A 7,456-nucleotide genomic window follows, 5' to 3' on the forward strand; every position below is an offset into this window, starting at 1 on the left:
TAAGTGTGGGGTTGGGAAAAACGAAATGACAAACCATTTAACTAATCTTCTCAGTACGTTAAGTGAAACTGAGGAAATGAGCGATATCCCTAGAAAGAACACCATTCCACCTTAATCTAAAGAAATAAATAAGAAAACATGCACTTAAACGAGCAGGTCTATAGTAGTTTGGGATTTGTTCGCAGCAATACCCCATTCTTCTGATCTACATGGCTCTGGAACCTAGAAAAATGTCAACTTTATTGGAATATCGAGGGAATATCGACCTATAGGCCAACAGTCCAAAGATACCCGGACGGGGACTCTAGCATTTTCAGGAGCCTAGTGACCCATCTGGTTGCCATAACGCAACCCATCACACTTTTCTTTTCTCACCTCCTAACTCTGAAAGGGCTCCTAACTCTGAAAGGGCTGTTTACCGAAGATTTCCACGTCATTAAACTAATTATTTATTGTTAAGTCATCCCAAGTGGATTTCATCCCAAAATAATAATTAAGGAAATGGTCTTGAAATGGTAGAAATGAAAAGCTACACCCACCAAAATTAAAACTTGTTGACGTTATATATATTATAAACTAGTTTGAGACCCATGTATTACACGGGTAAGTGTTGAAAATTTTAAACTTTGACCATTAAGTGAAATACATTCAAGAAATTGATTATATATTGTTAATACAATTACAATTAAATTAAAATTACATAACTAAGATTACACAAATATGTTTACAAATAGGTAAAAACTTTCTTTTACACTACATTTGTGATTGTATTAGCATGTATACATTGGTTATCAAAAATCAAAATCTTTAGTCCATGTCTACTTGTAGCTATTAATAAAGTAACATATAGGCATGTTTATAACTATTGATATAGCCATATATAATTTTCCGTGTGACAAAAAAAGTTTCCAAGTACATATCAACTCTAGATAAATGATAATATATATATATATGATACTAATAAAAAAAATATTCATACACATAAATATCATGTCATTTGATAATATCTGCTCATATTTATAAAAAAAACATGATTATCTCAAAAACCATATACTTGAACTTTGATGATATAATCATCCTTAGAATCTTTACGATTTGAAATTGATTGATCATGATAAATTTATTGTTATCAATATTCTGTGTATGACAAATGTTTTAATTAACTTTATATTTTACAATTAAAAGTATAATCAAGCAAATTAAAAACCGAAAATTTAAATATAACAAAATGATTTGTTTGTTTCATATGAATGTAATTGTCAGGAAAATGAAAAATACACACTAACATTAAAACCATGTTCAAATAATAATGATTATTCTGAGTTAGAAGAATATTATAAGATTTAATGTTGCATAAAGTTTATATATAATCGTTGAAAGTAGGGCTGTCACTTTTACCCATAACATGAAACCCAACCCAAGAAACCCGTACCTGAACCCAAACTAACCCGACCCGAGAAACTCGAACCCAAGAAAATACTAACCAGAACCTGAACCGAAGTAATTCAGGTTGGTTCTTGGGTCCGAATTCTAGGTTTCGGGTCAACCTGAAAACTTTTAGTTTTAAAATCATATGTATTTTTAGGTATTAAAGCCGCTGACGTTATTAGGATTTAGTCCAAGTTGATTGTTCTCATTCCACATATTATGAATCGATTGTTTATTGTTTATTATTTTTAATATAAACCATAATAAACACTAATTACTAATCGTCTCTTGTCAATCCATATGGAGAATACTTATTATATGTAGTAACAATTTAGTTGGAATAAACCTATAATTTTAATGTCATATATTGAAATGACTTAAAAGATAAGGACCATATATGAAAATTGGTTGAAAAAAGGTGATGAGGGCTATGGTATTGACAAGTGACAAAAGTGGTATGCTTTTATTAGAAGAGATAGATTGTTCGTATCTTTGTTTTCATCGATAACAGCCGCTTAATATCGATAATATAGTATGTGGTTAATCAAACTTCAGAGAAAAAAGAAGTCAACATACCCAAAAGAAATTATAACCGAACATAAGAGAATTCGAATTTTAACGTATTATGCAAACCAAGCGGGTGAATAATCGAATACATGTTCTAGTTGCATTAAATTCTTTGTTACACCAATTACAAAGCTATAAATCTCAGCATTGTCTTATAAGTTATTGAAATGGAAATTTATTAGGCAGTAAAAGGCCAATGCTTATGGCACTCACTAATTTAGTACAAACAAACCTGGTACAATGGTTGGTTTTCAACCGTCGCATGGTGTTATTTATGAACTTAATAGATCAAAAATATCGGAAATTTGGTTTGTGTATAAATCTGGCTGGATATGATTTGAGGGGTCTTGAAGTTTCGATTCGCTTGTCACACCTGCAACCATCATCAGCATATTAATATTTGTGACTATTGAATATCTAAAGCTAAATAGAAAATAAAAATGTATGATTAAACGGATAAATATGTGTATATAATTTACTTAGCTACCTGATAGAACAAGTAGAGTTTTGCAACCAGCATTCAGTCCAAATAAAATATCGGTATCTAATCTGTCACCAACCATGCACATTTTGGCTGTGGGTATCTTGTATCTGCAAAGTCAAGATTCGAGTCAACTTACATATTTGTGTCAAAAACAACCCGCACAGCCAAAAAATCATGAAACCCGAACATGGCATGCTTAACTAACTTATCTAAATGTGTCAACGGTTTGTTGGGTAGTGATCAAGTTGCAAACGTGTTAATCAGATAATAAATGTGTTAAACAAATCGTAAACGGGTTAGCAGGTCGACCTGTTTAAGTGAAAAGGTTGGCGGGAGTACGGGACAGTGAAACAGGTGAACCCGAACACAACCTGTTTATTAAATTGGTTAATATTGGAGTTGAATACATACTGTTTCTGTAAAAACTCCATCAAAAATGTTGAAGGTTTTCCAACTACAATCGGCTCTTTCTGTGTTGACCGCAGATTGCAGCAACCATACATCCAGCACCTGGAGAATAATAATTATGGAAATAAAATATTAGTTTTCTAGTATTATGTCTTATATTGTTATATGAATGCAGTTGCCAAGCTGGCGCTTACCTGGCCATTCTTGCAAATCAGTCATGTTGCCAGTGGCATCACGGTTTGTAGCAATGAAAATGCACCCTGGGTTCTCACGAATGCAAAGAGTTCCGTACCTGCACGTTACATAACGTTTTTGAAACATTTTAGTTTCTAACTGAAATATTTGAAATAAACTATCAAAGAACTATTAAATGAGGTATGATCTTACTGTAGTTTGTAATAATTTATCTGCGGGTCAATTCCAACCACAACCGCTCCAACCTGGCATTATAAATCAAAAAGTTAGCATTGATAAAAAATAAAAGAAAAATGTTAATATTAAGTTGTTACATTACACTCTTATCATGCTCGAATAGAGTATTTGCTTTAAACTGCACCGTCTTTTTACCATCTTCCTGCAGATCCATATACCTATATTAGTTTCAAAACATTCAACACAAACACAAGCGCACACACACAAATAGGGGTGTATCTTTTAAGGCCAATAGTATGTTGAGAACCGCATAAGAGGTGATATTTCGCTTTAAAGAAAAAGTTAAAATTGAAAAACATATGTTTAGTTATCTCTCCCCGTTCTTTCTTTGATTTTATCTTATCTCCTGAATTCTATAAAAAAGTACATTAAAATGTGCACATATGCATATAAATGTGCATATATGGATTTAGATAAAAGACCAATATTATACTTCTTGAAAATATTGAAATGTACATGCATTCTAGTCATTTAATAATAAATGGTACAAGATTTAATGTGGTTCTCACACTTAATGAACACTATATATCTCAAATTTTATATACGCGAGAATTCAAGCCATAACACTAATTTTTTTTTGCGAAAATATGCAAAACAAAACGAATCACTCAGTTTTTCAATTTTAAACTATTTTAGAAATAAGAAATTGGTTGGCATGCAATACTCTCCTGAAATATTAAAAAAAACAAATTTTGTATATATATAATATAGAACCTACACATTTGTATTTAGGGAAAAAGATTTAAAAACTCTCAAATTGTATATAGAAAAACAAAGGAAATGCTTACAGGACCACCGAGCCCGGTAAAACCAGCAAGTTTTAGTTCTTCTAATATACCCTCTCCACCGATCACATACACCTATATCGAACACACTTTAGTCAAAACATCATAAACAAAGATATGAATTGTAATATAAAATTTTCTGTATATCGAGTTATTGACCTTCTTTTCAGGAGGAAATTCATTGACTTTCAAGTACATTGCAGCAGCAAATGATGAAGAAAATATCTCCTCCTGCAACCACTTATACTTTTAATATTGTGTATATATAGCATAGTTCATCTTTATGAAAGCATGTAATTGAAAGAAACAAACCTCGGTAACTTGGATTCCAAGGGACTGGAATTTGTGAGCATTCTGTTTTCTGGACTTTGATGAATTGTTGGTCACGAAAACCAGCTTTTTCCCCTGAAATAACCAACCATTTCTAATTTTCAGTGAAATTCAAAACCATAATGCGTGCAACTCGCTTTAAGCACTAGTAAACAATGTCACGCACGTAACCGGCATTAAACACACGTAATAACCTCTGTGCGTGTAACCAACAGCAGAATGTGCGTAACCGATTACTAGTGTGGTGCACTAGGTTAAGCGCGTACCTGGGCCGGGCTACACGTGTTTCCCGGCCTCGTCACGCATAACCACACCGAAATGCTCGTAACCAGCATTAAACGTGTAACCGACACCAGTTCCTGGTGCAGAGCGCTGGGTTAAGCGCATACGCCATACCGGGGCTGGGTTGCATGCGTTACTTGGTTCCCTATGCTCGTTTCCTGGGCCCGGTATGCGTAACCACATAACCTACGCCACATGCGTAACCGGTTCTGAATACAAGAATTTAAATTAAGAAAAAAAACCATTTTGTAAACCAACCCGTTTTGACCCGACCCCTTTCGACCCGAACCAAAATAACCCATTTCTAAATCGACCCGGTCCCCGTTTTAACCGGAACTGGCCCGGACCGACCCGACTCATTTGCCAGTCCTAATTTCAATGAAATTGAAAACCCTGATTTAAAAATTATCCCTAAATACATTGATTTTACCTTGGACCTAAGGAACTCCAATGTTTGTGGAACGCCATCGATTAGTGTATCCCCCTTCCAGATTACACCTAATCATCATCATAATAATAATAATATTTGAATTCACGTAATATAATGTACTATGATCTAACTTTATGAATCAAAAGGATTGAATACAGTAGATTCAATTTGAAATGATGAAATGAAAACCAACCATCGCAATCGAAGAGGAAGCAATCAACTGAATCTAAGAGACTTTGAACGTTGCTGACAGATAGACGTTCGTAAGCAGCTGCTGTTGATTTCTCGTCGCCCATGATTCTTGATCGACAAAGAAAGAATAAGAATAATAATAATATTATTATGGAGAAAAAAATGGAAAGAAAGAGTGCGTTATTTCACAAACGAATACCAGTATGAATATTCCATCACCACCACTAGCTTAAACTTTAATCCAATGGTATCAGTACCGAAAATACATGTACCGAAATTCGTGAAAAATAGGTACATGTGCCAGTAGTACGGTGAGGGTATTGAAGGCAAAATTTTGGTAAAACGTCGGTTTCGTACAGATCCATATCCGAAACCTCAAAAAGTCAATACTGAATTGGTACCCGGTAGTTTAAACCTTCTTAACAACAACGATCGTACTTAGTGCATGTTTAGTGTGTTTGTTGTTGGGTTGAATTAGTAAACTTGAGCATGACTCGTATATTTTGTTTTTAACAAGGATATTAGTTAAGCACTGAAAAAATTAAAATGGTGTAAATCAAACATGATCCGCTTAACTTATTTATGTTAACGAGTTAAACGGATTGTCTAGTTGTAAATTGGTTTATAGGTTGTAGACGTGCTCTGCGTAGGGCTGTAAGCGAACCAAATGTTCAGCGAACAGTTCGTGAATCGTTCGGTAGAATGCTCGTTTATGTTCGTTCGTTTATTAAATGAAAAAACATGAACAAGAAATGCCGTTCGTTTAGTTAAACAAACGGACATGAATAGAGCCCATGTTCGTGAACTTTCGTTCATGTTCGTTTGTATATGTTGTTTATGAAAGTGTTTTGTACATTTATTTATTTTATTTAAACATTTTATATTATTTAATTTATTGCCCATAACATAAAATAGGAAATCATATTCTCACATTATCATGCATTGTTCCCATTTTATTTCTCATTAATCACATTGATGAATGCATCTATCTCAATTTCTAGGACCAGCTGATTTTATTTGTGTTTGTGGGCATTTCATTTCCTTAATGAACAAACACGAACATAAAAATCTTGTTCGGTAAGTGTTCGCGAACACATTATTTAATCTCTTACCAAACAAACATGAACAAGGTCTTGTTCGTTTGCAGCCTAGCTTACGGGCTATAAACATATGTTGAAGGGTTGTAATAAACAAGGCCTTTTCGTGTATGACCAGTTCGTTTGCAGCCTAGTTTGTTTGGAATTACTTTAGTTTTTCTTCACAATTCATCAACCTAGCTATTTAAATACCAGTTTCATCAAATTAAATGCTGTAGCTCTAAACATTGTACAAGTTTATTATACTTTTTTGTTAGTTAGAAAATGAATATACGAGTTTCTCTCCCTCGAATCACCCATGGCCATCTCTCTCCATTTCCTCTCCAAAAACCACCACCATGGAAACGGCCGGCCATCAACAGTCGTCGGAAAGCAAGTGGAGAGAAGACAGATTGTTGTTGATACTTATGAGAGAGAAATTTTATAAAAGATTGAGATAAAAGAAAAATGAGAGAAATTAAAAAGCGAGGAATTGAAATTTGCAATAAAATATGTAAAAATGTGAGAGCTAGACTTCTAGTGCAATCTAAATCCAATCCACTAGGCACCAACTCAAACATGTCTAGACATTCAATGAATGATATAGGTTGGAAATTTGGAATGGTGGTGGTGGCTTCCATTGCTTTTCTGACTTTGACTTTTTTGTCATGGAAAATTAAGGCCAATATGCTTAATTGATGGAAATGGAATTTACAAGTTACCCATCATGTTTGATTTTTAAATAAATGTATGTTGTATCATTATTTTTATTTATCTATTTATTAGCTTTTGAACCCATGTATTACACAGGATTTGTCAAATGCTGATATTTAGGTATTTAATCATACGTAATTCACGGATTTTCTTTTGAATCTATAGGGTAGTTTTAATATTATCACACACTTTAAATGTTACATATTTAAATTATACATTTTCTTAATATTGAAATAATGTTTCAGTATGACATAAAATCAATTATTGATACCTAAATATATTCAAGATGTTTTATATGATCAATAAGAATGTAAATTAAATAGTGTTT

At 33.2% G+C, this 7,456-nt stretch overlaps 1 pseudogene; it reads right to left on the reverse strand.

Annotated features, from left to right (window-relative positions):
* Positions 1-2,036: 2,036 nt before the first annotated feature.
* Positions 2,037-5,460, reverse strand: LOC143608054 (phosphoglycolate phosphatase 2-like; annotated as a pseudogene).
* Positions 5,461-7,456: the final 1,996 nt, after the last annotated feature.

This window comes from Bidens hawaiensis, unplaced genomic scaffold (genome assembly GCF_021521415.1).
Source record: "Bidens hawaiensis isolate Kalapana, Puna unplaced genomic scaffold, B.hawaiensis_p1.1 tig00095294_1, whole genome shotgun sequence".
Taxonomy (NCBI): Eukaryota; Viridiplantae; Streptophyta; class Magnoliopsida; order Asterales; family Asteraceae; genus Bidens; species Bidens hawaiensis.